General features: G+C 42.3%; 1 protein-coding gene across 21 annotated transcripts in view; it reads right to left on the reverse strand.

Moving 5' to 3' along the window:
* Positions 1 to 14,762, reverse strand: part of FBRSL1 (fibrosin like 1) — a 717,289-nt gene that overhangs the window by 324,561 nt on the left and 377,966 nt on the right. The window lies entirely within an intron of this gene.

Consider the following 14,762-nt stretch of genomic DNA (forward strand, 5'->3'; position numbering starts at 1 on the left):
ATGTTATCCCTTTTTGCTATAGTGTGATTTTCACTTGGCCCCAGGGTAATACGCTATCAGTATTAGCATTTTTCCTTGTAAATTAATCAGAATCACCTAGCAAATAATTACAAACCTCTCTTCCAAATCTATTATCTTCAAGTTTAAATGTTGGCAGCTGGTAGGCTGGAGGGCATATTTTATTCCAGGTATTGTATTAATTGATGATTTCTCACATTATAAACTGAGAACCTTGTATTATTGTTGAACCTCTAATTTTTTTCACTGTCCTTATTAGTGCTCATGGTAGGTAAATGTCTGGCAGCAACGAAATCTGATTTTTAAATATTTAGCTCATTTTGATTCTGGGACTAGAATTACAAGCTCCCTTCTTACTAGTCCACTAATATTCAAAGTTTCCCTGTAACACTTGATCTCTTCTAAGAGCTAAGCGTTAATTTATTCTTCAGGCTGCTTCCTTTGGCTAGAATTGAACACTCTTCCCAAGCAGTCCAATGACATGCATGATAATTTTAGGATATGAATACTTTGGCTTGGAAACTTAGTTTTTCTCTGAACTGGTATACTCGAGTTGAGAGAACAAGTCTTCATTCATTTGGACAGCTTATCAATGAGAACGCAATCCTGGGTTTTTCAGAATCTCAGACAACAGGGATCTCTTGGATTGTTCAGTCCGAAGTATCAAACCATGCCTTGAACACAAACTTGGAGTCTTCTAAGGCGTTGTCCGGCTAAACCAAGGAATGTATGCAGTTTTGTTGTAGCTGTATTGGTACCAGGATATTAGAGAGACAAGGTGGGTGAGGTAATATTTTTTATTGGACCAACTTCTCTTAGTCAGTGAAAAGTTTTCGAGCTTACACGGAGCTCTTCTGCGTAAAATCAAAAGCTTGTCTCTTTCACGAACAGAAGTTGGTCCAATAAAGTACGTTATCTCGCCCTCCTGGTTTCTCTAACCCAAAGAGCTGGGTTAGCACCTTTCTTAGAAGAAATGTGTTAAAACAGGTTCACTCCAAAGCCTTGTCTACTCTGTCAAGTTCTAAACCTAATCCAGTATGTCTCCATTACCCTTATTCTTCCCAGCAAGTGCATGTATCAGAGGGAAAATATTATATGCTGGCTAGTGTTAAATACTTTGGGAGGCAGCATTGTTTAGAGCTTGGAAATATCCACTGTATTCTAAACATCATGAAAAAAGAGCCCAACAATTGTCCCATTTATACACAATAAGATCCTATTTTTAAACATTATTATTAGTGTTATTCTATCTACTGATGGAATAGACCTCTTGTGGAGATTCTGTAAATACCTCTCTATAAATCATGACCATACAACAAAGCACTGGGAGATAATTTATAACCTCTTATTATTTTTCTTTATGACTTCTTTGCTATCACTCACACATGGAAAACAGAGCTCAAGCAACAGCAGACAAACCTACATCTGCTTTTCCTTCTCAGAGAGAGAGGAAAAAACAAACAACCCCAAAACACAGCCAGCCATATCAAAGAGCTTCTTTTTCCTGGGTGGCGGAAATAAGACACCATATTATCAGTATGGATATAGATTTCCTATGACCTGCTATCAATATTGTACATTGAAATCCAAAATTCATACAATAGGTAAGAAAAAGCTTAGTAAACAGCGATCAAATGTTTTTCCTTTCCTGTCTCAGGAAGCAATCAATGCATATAAGACAGAACAATTGACCTGACCATGATGAGAACAGAAAACTTTGTTCTTTCTTTTCTTTCGAGGAAGAGCTGTTTTCTGTCAGCAAGTAGTGACCAACAAAATTAAACCAGAACAATCCAATTAGGTACAAGAGAGAAAATGTATAACAGTGTCTGACGAGGTAAGTACTTTAAATTGATGATAATACATAATATGTTAGGACTAAAATCTAGTGCCAATCATTTACAACCTCAATGGCATATTCACATTAATAGAAGAGACTATGGACTCAATCTAGTAAAGAACATGATTAACTTTAAGCATATGAGCAGTCCCATTAGCCAAGATTTTCAGAAACGACTAGTGATTTGGGGTGTCTCAACTTTTGGGTCCCCAATTTGAGACACTTTTAAACTTTTTTAAAAGGGCCTGATTTTGAGAAAGTGCTGAACACTTCCACCCCTGAAAATCAGCCCCTTTTCGGGTGCCTCCAAAAACGGAGGCAACCAAAATCACTAACCAATTCTGAAAATCTTGGGCATTGATTTTAATGGGATGTCTCACATACAAGAAGTTAAGCATACTGTGCTGGATAAGGGCCTATGCATCAGAGGGCAGATAAGTGGCTGACGGGGGGATGGAGGGGAGGGGCAGGAATAAATTCCGAAAATGTGGCCCTGAAGAATGACCTCTTAAATCACTTATCCAGAATCCCTGCTCTAAGGGTATGGAGAGAGGGTTTTCTTAGAACAGGGACAGTTTAGCGAGCCTTTTGTGGTGAAGTTCAGTTTCCTGGGACTTCTTCAGTGGGTAGCTAAAACTCAATGTTGTATAATCAATTAATGCAATTCCAATTGTCTCTTGCACAATCATCATTGATCAGGATGCCTTGGGTAATGCTTAAATGAAAACAAAGGAAGTTCTCAGTCAAAAAGCAAGAATTTTATTCCCTTAAAAATAAATTAATCCCTAGGAACACAAGCAGGCATCTTTAATTATACCTACAAAAAGGAAGAGTTGCACCTTAATACAATAATTAAAGGGTTAATTATATGCACTATAAAAATAAGTTTTATGATTTACAGTGCACACCCAATCCTTATAATCTGGTCATAAATAAATGTGCTGGCAATAAGGAAAGCTGCAGGCAGGAGAGCAACTCACCATCTTTAATGGGCAGTTATATGACATGCTGCTAGTACATTGGCAGTAAATCAGCAGAAACATCTTTTATAGAGTTCTGGTTTTTATGATGTCATTAACTTTCCTCCTTATACTTAAGGGATAATGAAATAAAGTCATGAGGAGGGATCAAAGGATGAGCCCATATTGTGTAGTTTGAAACAGCCACAGGGGAATTAGCTTTGCCCACTCATTCTTGCGGACATTTCCATGGTGGAGAAAGGAGCAAGGGGTGGAGATGGTAAGAAAAACCACAGATTTTTGGCAAACTCTGAATAGCACACAGTAATGAGCTGTTTTATGAGAAAAGCTCTTTAAACAACAGTTTGTGGTTTCAAAACACTGCAATTTAGGAAGAATTTAAACACATAAGGTGACAGGATCAATCTGAGATTCAAAGCATTTTTGCCACAGACACTGCATTTTAAACTGAAGGTTAGCACACCCATCTTGTAAAGATGCCATGGGCATTACGATAGTTTCTATCCACTGCCACCAATCTCTTAAACAGAACTAGAGATACAGACATGGGCATCTAGCAATCAGTAAGGCAAAATATGGCATACATTAACCAATAGGCTTGCTGAACTAAACCACTGAGGCCAGGTCTACACTAACCCCCTAATTCGAACTAAGGTACGCAACTTCAGCTACGTGAATAACGTAGCTGAAGTTCGAAGTACCTTAGTTCGAACTTACCTTGGTCCACACTCGGCAGGCAGGCTCCCCCGTCGACTCCGCGGTACTCCTCTCGCCGAGCTGGAGTACCGCAGTCGACGGTGAGCACTTCCGGGTTCGACTTATCGCGTCCAGACTAGACGCGATAAGTCGAACCCAGAAGTTCGATCGCTCGCCGCCGAACTACCGGGTAAGTGTAGCCAAGGCCTAAGACTAGAAAGAAAAAAAGGCAGTTGTATCCATTTAGGCCAGCGTAGGAATTTGAATCTCACAGTATGGGAGGCAGGTCTTGTCTGCAAATACAGTGATCTGTATGTAATTTTTATTTTAAATTGAAATAAGATCCCCTATCTGGTAGTAGCCGTTATGATAAAAAATTACTCCTTCCGTGATCCCACATCAAACATCATGTTTCTTTTCTCATCCAGACTAAATATCAGAATTACAGCATGCAAGATTTTTTTGTTTTTAAATATTAGGGTGGAATTTTCAGAAGTGGTCAGCAGTGTTAGATCAACACTGAATGGCTTTGAAAAGTTTACTCAAAGCACAGCGGAACCCTCTTACACTGAAGTCTAGCTGTCACTGGATAACAGGAGAGAGAACTGATGCTGTTTTCACATTTCAGGACATTTCATTTAGAAATGACCCCAAGATGAAGTTTAGAACTGCATCCTGTTTGTCCCAAACTTTGGAAGTATTTTGACTGCAGGTTTTGGTTTGGACCCAAGCTCACTATGTATGTGAACTCATTATCAGCAAGGACTCCATCTGAGTATACAGCCATGAATCTTCCATTGGTTAGAACACCAGTATTTAAAACGGGATAGTCTTTTGCTTTGTTTTACTAGCCTGCTGATGGAACGGTGCCACCAACGTTACTCTTCTGCAAGAGGTCTGCTAGGGGGAGCTCAGAAAATGTGCTTTTATTAAAAACTTTTATTTCTAACTGCAGTTCATATCTAGAAAGAAAGGCTTCACACTTTTTTAAGGACCAGACCAAGATACATACATTATTACATATGAGGTGTGTTATTTGGCTGCCTATCTGCCTCACACAACTCCCACCCGCCAAAGTAAAACCAAACTGGTAGCCTGTGATTGACACTACACTGTAGAACATTTTGTAGTGTAGTTGGTTCATGGGCGATAAAAGTTTGTTAGATACTGGGGCTTGGATCAGTTTCTAATGTACAAGTCTATTCACAAAGCACATCCAAATTTGAATAGTAGACTAAGAACAACTTTTCCATCCTCCACCTTCAAGTGTGAACCATGAAAGCTCATCTGTAGCACTAACAACAGCGTCACACCCACTATAATCTAGTTAAATTACCAGGAAGGTGTCTTTCTGGTGTCAGACACGCCTTTCCTTACATTATACTCATAGACTTTAAGGTCAGAAGGGACCAGTATGATCATCTAGTCTGACCTCCCGCATGATGCAGGCCACAAAAGCTGGCCCACATTAGTCGGTTTAATTTTGAATAGTAAAAATGTAATCTTATTCAATGGCTGATGACCACTTACTCACATTGCATGGAATTCAGGACATGATCCAAAACTCACTGAAGTAAATGGAAAGACTCCCTTTGACTCCCTTTGTATGGAAAGAATCCCTTTGACTTCAGTGGTCTCTGGCTCATGCCCTAAGGTAACGAGCCACAATAAGATACGCTGGAGGGTAGGGATAGGGTCTGAGTGACCTAGACAAATTGGAGGATTGGGCCAAAAGAAATCTGATGCAGTTCAACAAGGACAAGTGCAGAGTCCTGCACTTAGGATGGAAGAATCCCATACACTGCTACAGGCTGGGGATTGACTAGTTAAGCGGCAGTTCTGCAGAAAAGGACCTGGGGATTACAGTGGATGAGAAGCTGGATATGAGTCAACAGTGTGCCCTTGTTGCCAAGAAGGCTAACGGCATATTGGGCTGCATTAGGAGCATTGCCAGCAGATTGAGGGAAGTGATTATTCCCCTCTATTCAGCACTGGTGAGGCCACATCTGGAGTATTGTGTCCAGTGTGGGGGCCCCCCACTACAGAAAGGATGTGGACAAATTGGAGAGAGTCCAGCAGAGGACAATGAAAATGATTAGGGGGCTGGGGGACTTACGAGGCGAGGCTGATGGAACTGATCTTATTTAGTCTTCAGAAGAGAAGAGTGAGGGGGGATTTGATAGCAGCCTTCAACTATCTGAAGGGGGGTCCCAAAGAGGATGGAGCTAGTGGTGGCAGATGACAGAACAAGAAACAATGGTCTCAAGTTGCACCGGTGGATGTCTAGGTTGGATATTAGGGAAAACTATTTCACTAGGAGGGTGGTGAAGCACTGGAATGGGTTACCTAGGGAGGTGGTGGAATCTCAATCTATAGAAGTTTTTAAGGCCCAGCTTGACAAAGCCCTGTCTGGGATGATTTATTTGGGGTTGGTCCTGGTTGAGCAGGGGGTTGGACTAGATGACCTCCTGAGGTCTCTTCCAAGCCTAATCTTCTATGATTCTATGATAATTGGTCCACTCTTCAAATGGTCTGGTGGCTAGCTGACTTGTGTACTGACTGGAGGGATATACGTTTGGATTGACCAAATCCTTTTCCACTTACTCACACAAGTGATCCAATTCCTTCAGCAGGACTATTTCAAAGAGTAATATGAGCAAGACTAGGCCCACAGTACATGAGCAATCTGCATTAAAACTACAGATTACACAGTAGGATTGACATTATCAACAGAGTGAATAAAATGAAACAATTCTAGCTTTAAAGCATTAATTGAGAGCTTTGCCACTATGACATTCGGTTAGCCAAGCCTGGTAGGCTCGAATCATGTCTTGACCTATTGGTCATTCTTTACTACTTACTGTGCCTGTATCCAATTATTTAAAAGGAACAGTTGTGCTTTTTGCTGACCAAAAACATCAGGTGTTGGCAGTTCTTTGACACACTAAGTTTATGCAACCTGGTCTCTTCCTCCCTCCCCCACCAGAGTAGATGCCACTTGTTTTACATAACTGGTTAGAAGGTTTAGGCATTGAAATGAATAAGGGGAAGTTAATGATCCCATCTTGGAGATTTGCATGTGTACATGGTAAGCTCTAGGTCAGCGCATCTGACTGCAAACAAGGTGGTGAATTATTACAAAAAAAATCCATCAGCAGCTACGGTTACATATCACATACGCAAATGTTCAATGAAATATGAGCAATATCCTAGAGCAAGTTTCAGAAATGTACTTGGTTGTAGTTTAGACTCTTGAAGCTATTCTGCCACATTATCAGAAGGCTTGCACCACAGCAGACCCACTCCACACACCTCCATTCAAATCGAAACTGTCTTTGTATGAAACATGCACAAAGTAGTTCAACGGAAGAGTATCCAATCCTACTTCCCATGTACTGAGAATGACCTAAACCAATGGGCTCGTCTGTCTCTTGCTGCTTCCCACCCTTCTTGGTACTACAGTTTCCTTGAATGCTCAACCCTGACAAAATAGTATCACTCAAGGAAGGAGGGTTTAGTGGTGTTATTAAAAGGAGGGAGGAGGTAATCTTATTCACTACAACTCTCCTTCAAAATAAGGAATTGAGTCATTATGATGCTTCTTGTAGGGCTTTATGCATTCAAACTTCTCTAAATGAGGGACTGCACCATGCATTGAACATAACCATATAGATGATTGTATACCATTACCTAAAATTGAACTGAGTCTGTTCAACCTACACTGCACTCCAATTTGTCACAGGAAATAGTTTTCCCAGCCCATTCACATAATGAATGTAGATATGAAGTTAATACCAAGGAAGGTAAGCACCCTAAGGGTTATTTAAGCTTAGCCTTCTCTGTCATTCCCTTCATTATTTCTTAGGCAGGATTGCACAGTGGGTTTGTTTTTTAAAGGAAAAATGGGGTGTGGGGGGGGGGGGGGGGAGGAGGAGGGTAACCAGCAAAATCTAATGCCAACGTTTACTGTGACCTTGCTGTCAAGAAAGATTGTGATAAAATGTAAAACATTTCATATTTTTTGTTTTTGGAGAATGACACTGAAAGACCTAGACACTGACTATATATTTTTCTGTAATGCTGATGTTGCTCTCTTACTTTAAGAGGAAACTCAATATAGAATTAATCTGATAAAGTGCAAAATATAGCTTTGAAAGGAAGGCTCCATAAAGCAGGCAAATAAGCCTCCCAATAACTTGCACAGCAGACTGTTAGGAGATCTGGGGTGAAATCAACTGAAATCAAAGGTAAACTTCCCATTAAACTCAACAGGGCCAGAATTTCACCCCCTGGATTCTAGTCCTTAACACTACCTTATAACTGAATTAGACCCCCAATTACTTAGCTTTTCTAGGTACTTCTGAAGCTTCTCATCTTCCTTTCTGGTCTTGATTTACCTAAATAATTTAGAATTAGCTGCACTTTTGACCACCTCATAGTTAAATTCTCCAGATCATTAATAAGTGTTACTAAATACAGGTCCTAGTCAGGATCCTTCCATGCTGGAAACTCTATTTACCTTCTTCTATGTTGACCACGTATTCCAACACTTTTTTTTTTCTATCTTTGGCAGTTTCTAAACCATAACAGAACTTTACCCCGCTCATCCCACGACCAGTGACTTTTCTTAACAGCCTTTTGTGAGGGACTTTATCAAAGGCCTTTTGGAAGTCCAAATAAAAGTTATTTTTTCTCACTCTCTTGCTTCTTTATAAGCTAGTTCACTGACTCCCTCTTAAAAGGTTGGAGAAACACATTTTTTTTTTTTTTAGAGAAACCAGGCTGGTTTGCTCCCATCATATCATGCTTCTTTAAATGTTTCTTAACTTTATCTTAATTATTGTTTCAAGCAATTAACCTGATATCAGCCTGTGCACTTATTAGAATAGATACAACAAGGACTACCCTGCAGACCTGTGGTATAACAGCAGATTTTAATGACAGATTACCTATTTTTGTAGGCTCTGGGAGGGAGTTTGGGGGCAGGAGGGGATACGGGGTGCTGGCCCAGGGCTGGGGCAGGGGTGCAGGAGGAGTGCAGGCTCTGGGAGGGAGTTTGGGTGCAGGAGGGGATACGGGGTGCTGGCCCAGGGCTGGGGCAGGGGTGCAGGAGGAGTGCAGGCTCTGGGAGGGAGTTTGGGTGCAGAAGGGAGCTCTGGGCTGAGGCAGAGTGTTGGAGTGCAGGAGGAAGTACAGGGCGCTGGCTCTGGGAGGGGGCTCAGGGCTGGGGCAGGGGTTTGGGGTGCAGGCTCCAGGAGGGGGCTCAGGACTGGGGCAGGGCTTTGAGGTGCAGGAGGGGCATGGGCTCCCCGTGGGCAGCACTGACCTCAGGCGGCTCCCGGTCAGCAGCGCAGCGGGGCTAAGGCAGGCTCCCTGCCTACCCGAGCCTGCTCCTAGAAGTGGCCATCAAGATCCTTACGGCCCCGTGGGGGGGGGGGGGGGGGGAGGGGACACGTGGCTCTGCATGCCACCACTTCCTGCAGGCACCGTTCCCGCAGCTCCCATTGGCCACAGTTCCCTGTTCCCGACTGATAGGAGCTGTGGGGGCGGTGCCTGCAGGCAGGAGGAGCGCGCAGAGACCTCCTGCCCCATCTCCCCAGGGGCCACAGGGACGTGCTGGTAGCTCTGGGAGCAGCGTGGGGCCAGGACAGGCAGGGAGCCTGTCTTAGCCCCGCTGTGCTGCCGGACTTTTAGTGGCCGGAGATCGCGATCGACTGTCAGAGGCTCCAGGATCGACCAGTCGATCGTGATCTACCGGTTGGTGACCTCTGATCTAGTCTTATCTCCTGCACGTCACAGGCCATTGACCCCTACAGGTGACCTCCTGAAGCATGAGATTTAGGAATATAAACCATGGGATTGGAAGGGACTCCCTGGGACATTGAGCCTAGCCCTCCCTCACCATAAGCAACCCCTCATACAATCCTACTCATAAATATACCAAGCTCTATCTCAAAACTAATTAAGTTGAAAACACTCTAAGGTGGTGATAGGATATAACATTTCCCCCACTGCATATCTGCCTTACATTATTTAGAGAAAGTGCTCATTATAATGTCAAATTAGAAAATGCTGCCAGCGGTATTTGACTCTGAAAACTCTTCCTCATGTGAGTAGTCCCAGTGAAGTTATATGGGTTCAGATTCCTATTTTGAGATAACTCCTAACATATTTTTTTTTGGACAGGGACATGCTCCTATAAGTCTGAGGTGTCTTTAAAGCAAGACCTGTGGCCTGGGATATACAAAGAAGCCTAAGAGAATTAGATATTCAATTCCCATTGAAAACCAATGGTAACCAGTACTGTATTTGGGGCACCTTAGAGACAGCAAATTTATTTGAACATAAGCTTTTGTGGGCTACAGCCCACTTCTTCGCATGCATAAAAGTGAACATATATTGAGGAGATATATATATATACACATACAGCGAGCATGAAAAGGTGGAAAAGCAACATCACTTGCCCCATAACCTCAGCCATACTGAACACAACGCCATCTACAGCCTCAGGAACAACTCTGACATAATCAAAAAGGCTGACAAAGGAGGTGCTGTCATCATCATGAATAAACTGGAATATGACCAAGAGGCTGCTAGACAGCTCTCTAACACCACATTCTACAGGCCATTATCCTCTGATCCCACTGAGGATTACCTAAAGAAACCACACCATCTGCTAAAAAAACTCCCTGACAAAGCACAAGAACAAATCTGTACAGACACATGCCTAGAACCCCGACCAGGGGTATTCTATTTGCTACCCAAGATCCATAAACCTGGAAATCCTGGACGCCCCACCATCTCAGGTATTGGCACCCTAACATCAGGATTGTCTGGCTATGTAGACTCTCTCCTCAGGCCCTACGCTACCAGCACTCCCAGCTATCTTCGAGACACCACTGACTTCCCGAGGAAACTACAATCCATTGGTGATCTTCCAGAAAACACCATCCTGGCCACTATGGATGTAGAAGCCCTCTACACCAATATTCCACACAAAGATGGACTACAAGCTGTCAGGAACAGTATCCCCGATAATGTCACAGCTAACCTGGTAGCTGAACTTTGTGACTTTGTCCTCACCCACAACTATTTCACATTTGGCAACAATATATACCTTCAAGTCAGCGGAACTGCTATAGTACCCGCATGGCCCCACAGTATGCCAACATTTTTATGGCTGACTTAGAACAACGCTTCCTTAGCTCTCATCCCCTAATGCCCCTACTCTACTTGTGCTACATTGATGACATGTTCATCATCTGGACTCATGGAAAAGAAGCCCTTGAGGAATTCCACTATGATTTCAATAATTTCCATCCCACCATCAACCTCAGCCTAGATCAATCCACACAAGCGGTCCATTTCCTGGACACTACTGTGCTAATAAGTGATGGTCACATAAATACCACCCTATACCGGAAACCTACTGACCGCTATACTTACCTACACGCTTCCAGCTTCCGTCCAGGACATACCACACAATCCATTGTCTACAGCCAAGCTCTAAGATATAACTGCATTTGCTCCAATCCCTCAGACAGAGACAAACACCTACAAGATCTCTATCAAGCATTCTTAAAACTACAATACCCACCTGCTGAAGTGAAAAAACAGATTGACAGAGCCAGATGAATACCCAGAAGTCACCTCCTACAAGACAGGCCCAACAAAGAAAATAACAGAACGCCACTAGCTGTCACCTTCAGCCCCCAACTAAAACCTCTCCAGCGCATCATCAAAGATCTACAACCTATCCTGAAAGATGATCCCCCACTCTCACAGATCTTGGGAGACAGACCTGTCTTCGCTTACAGACAACCCCCCAACCTGAAGCAAATACTCACCAGCAACCACACACCACTGAACAAAAACACTGACCCAGGAACCTATCCTTGCAACAGAGCCTGATGCCAGCTCTGTCCACCTATCTATTCAAGTGACATCATCATAGGACCTAATCACATCAGCCATGCCATCAGGGGCTCGTTCACCTGCACATCTACCAATGTGATATATGCTATCATGTGCCAGCAATGCCCCTCTGCCATGTACATTGGCCAAACCGGACAGTCTCTACGCAAAAAAATAAATGGACACAAATCTGACATCAGGAATCATAACATTCAAAAACCAGTAGAACACTTTAACCTGTCTGGTCACTCAATAACAGACCTGAGGATGGCAATTTTGCAACAGAAAAGCTTCAAAAACAGACTCCAACGAGAAACTGCTGAACTCAAATTGATGTGCAAACTAGATACAATCAACTTAGGCTTGAATAGAGACTGGGAATGGCTGAGCCATTACAAACATTGAATCTATCTCCCCATGTAAGTATTCTCACACTTCTAATCAAACTGTCTGTACTGGGCTATCCTGATTATCACTTCAAAAGTTTTTTCTCTTACTTAATTGTCCTCTCAGAGTTGGTTAGACAACTCCCACCTGTTCATGCTCTCTGTATGTGTATATATATCTCCTCAATATATGTTCCATTCTATGCATCCAAAGAAGTGGGCTGTAGCCCACGAAAGCTTATGCTCAAATAAATTTGTTAGTCTCTAAGGTGCCACAAGTACTCCTGTTCTTTTTGCGGATACAGACTAACACGGCTGCTACTCTGAAACCTGAGTAATGTATTGTAAATATTATAGGCCCATGGAATTAGCATGCAAAGATGTACATGCAGAAAACAATCCTGACTTAGGTTTAATATTTGGCTTTTCCACTGAGGTTTTTATTGGGACTTACGGCCTTATGTTACCTTTGATATCTATCCTTGCACCTCCTATTCACACAAGTATGCCGCAAAGATGGCAATATTGCTTACAAAATGCTGCTTATCAAAAGATGCCACCATCTCCCAGTTATTGAATCTGCCATGTAGCCAATTTATATGTGCAATAGTCTCTTCTCCGAAGTATCACTAACTTGTAAGAAAAAAACCAAACATGACTGCCAGCCTCCAAGTATCACAATTTCTTATGGCTTTGCTGTGGAACCTTACGACAGGATGAAGAATTAGCTGTGCCATGAAGAAAATTTGCTACTGTCAAAGTTATTTAGTTATTCAGAGTTACAAATATGATTTGCTGCTACCAAAAATCAACTGGGCTGTATTAAAATTGTAATTTGATACTTGGATATAAATCTCTTTAATAAAAGTGCGGTGCGGATGATGTTATCTATATAGAGAGATTAATCTCTATTTAAATGCATATACATTCAGGCAAAATGAAAGATAGGCAGAGAGGATTCCTACAAAGTCTTGGGTTGTTGCTGCTGCTGAGTTTTTGGGGATTTTTTTTGGGGGGGGGGGGTTCCTCCCCTTACTCCTAGTGAAATGCTCTGTTTTCTGCAACCTATTTGAACATACTTTGCAGTTAAGCATGAAATTGTATTTATTATTCTCACTCTGAACTTTCCACAGCGTCTCTTTCATCAGTTAAATTCCCCCTTTTGAAACAAACATCTATTTGAACAAAAACAGTCTTTAAAAAAATCAAAGCGTTTTCAGTGAAATGAAGTTTTCTGGACTGAATTACCCAGCCTACACCATAGTATGCTCAGCCACTGGAAATTATTTAGAAACAACCAAAGTATAGGGCCAAAGGCCCGAGGCCTTTATCTGGGCCACATGATTGATGTGTTGTGGGCCCTGATGTGGTTAACAGTGATTTTTATCTGTTGCTAGCAGCAACAGTCAGGGTCTCAGCATGAGGCCAGCAGCAGGCCTCATTGCTGAAGCAGGCCCGCACACAGGGACAGACAAATAGTCTTTTCAGCTGGACAGGTCTCATGGGGGGTTTTGACATAAAGGGTCCTTTGGAAAGGCTGGAATTGTCAGTCCTTTGATGGCCCCATGCTGGGCCATTAGCTTCTGTTACTAATTTGCTGTTCATGTGAGAGGGCAGAGCTACGTGAACACCTGCAAACGGCTCTGGTGCATTGTGGGAAGGATTTTATAGGGAGAGCGAAGGAATAAAGGATGAGGCATAACCCCTCCATCTAAAGGGCAGATGACACAGACTATTATCATTCTAAACCATCAAAAAGACAACTCTGAAATAACATCAAGGGGCCTAACTCAAACCTGAAAAAGCAAAGAAAGCAAGAACATTCAGAGTTAACGAGAGGCCATCCCTTCATTCAGCATGCCTAGGTTTTGCAGAATTGTCAAGCAGTAGGTAATCTTATATTCTGGAATAGTGAGGTAGAATGGAGTTTGTTAAGGAGAGAATTTCAGCATAAATCATTGCTTTGCTTTCTGCGCTTTTGTGATTCTACCCCTCCAAAAATGTATTAAAATATAATGGGAAAAAATGCTGTTTTACAGTCAAAATGAGAGCTGACAGACCTTAGACTGTAACAGTACTAGAAGGGCTAGCTATCTTAATTCAGAAAATTTTAGACTCAGGCTAAAATTTGGAGCAAATCTCTATGGTACATTCTATACTCATTCGGGATTCTTGCTCATGATGGTGGAAACTGCACATGCAGAACATACAATAACGATCTACAGGGCACATTGGGCAGGAGTATCCTGCCCCTAGCATGCAGATTATGGATACAGCGATTCATGAAAAGCACTTTTAGAAATCCTGAGTTAACCTTCTTAAACATGGATTATTGAAGTCTTTCCAAAACATACATCATGGACTCCATGTTACTTGCCATGGGGTAAATTTCACCCCAAGCAATGGGGTAGCGCGAGGGCTATGCACCACTTAAACACTCAGAATAGGATTTAAGAGGTGAACAGATTTTCTGCTGGCACTCCACACAGTGGTGAATTTCACCCCTGGAGAACTGTAAAGGCTCTGAGTCATAAGCTACTTGGTTAACTTCTTAAATCCACAGATTCATGCATCCCTAACACTATCGAATATCAATATTTTTGCACCTTTCACCTGAGAATGTCACAGACCACTATAAACATAATTTGACTAAATAAATTATAACGCCCAGCTCTTATTTAGCACTTTTCACCAACAGCTCTCAAAGCACTTTACAAATGAGGTCAGCATCATTATTCCCATTTCCACAGAAAGGGGAGATGACCTGCCCGAGATCACTCAAACAGACCAGTGCAGAGTCAGGAATAGAACCCAGTCTCTTGAATCCCAGTCTAGTTCTGTATTCACTAGGTCTAACAGCACATCCTGAGGGTCTTCCCAATCCCACAGAAGAGTTAACTGAGGCACAACCACCTTAAATGTCTTGCC

This window comes from Chrysemys picta, chromosome 15 (assembly GCF_011386835.1).
Source record: "Chrysemys picta bellii isolate R12L10 chromosome 15, ASM1138683v2, whole genome shotgun sequence".
In the NCBI taxonomy this organism is placed as follows: domain Eukaryota; kingdom Metazoa; phylum Chordata; order Testudines; family Emydidae; genus Chrysemys; species Chrysemys picta.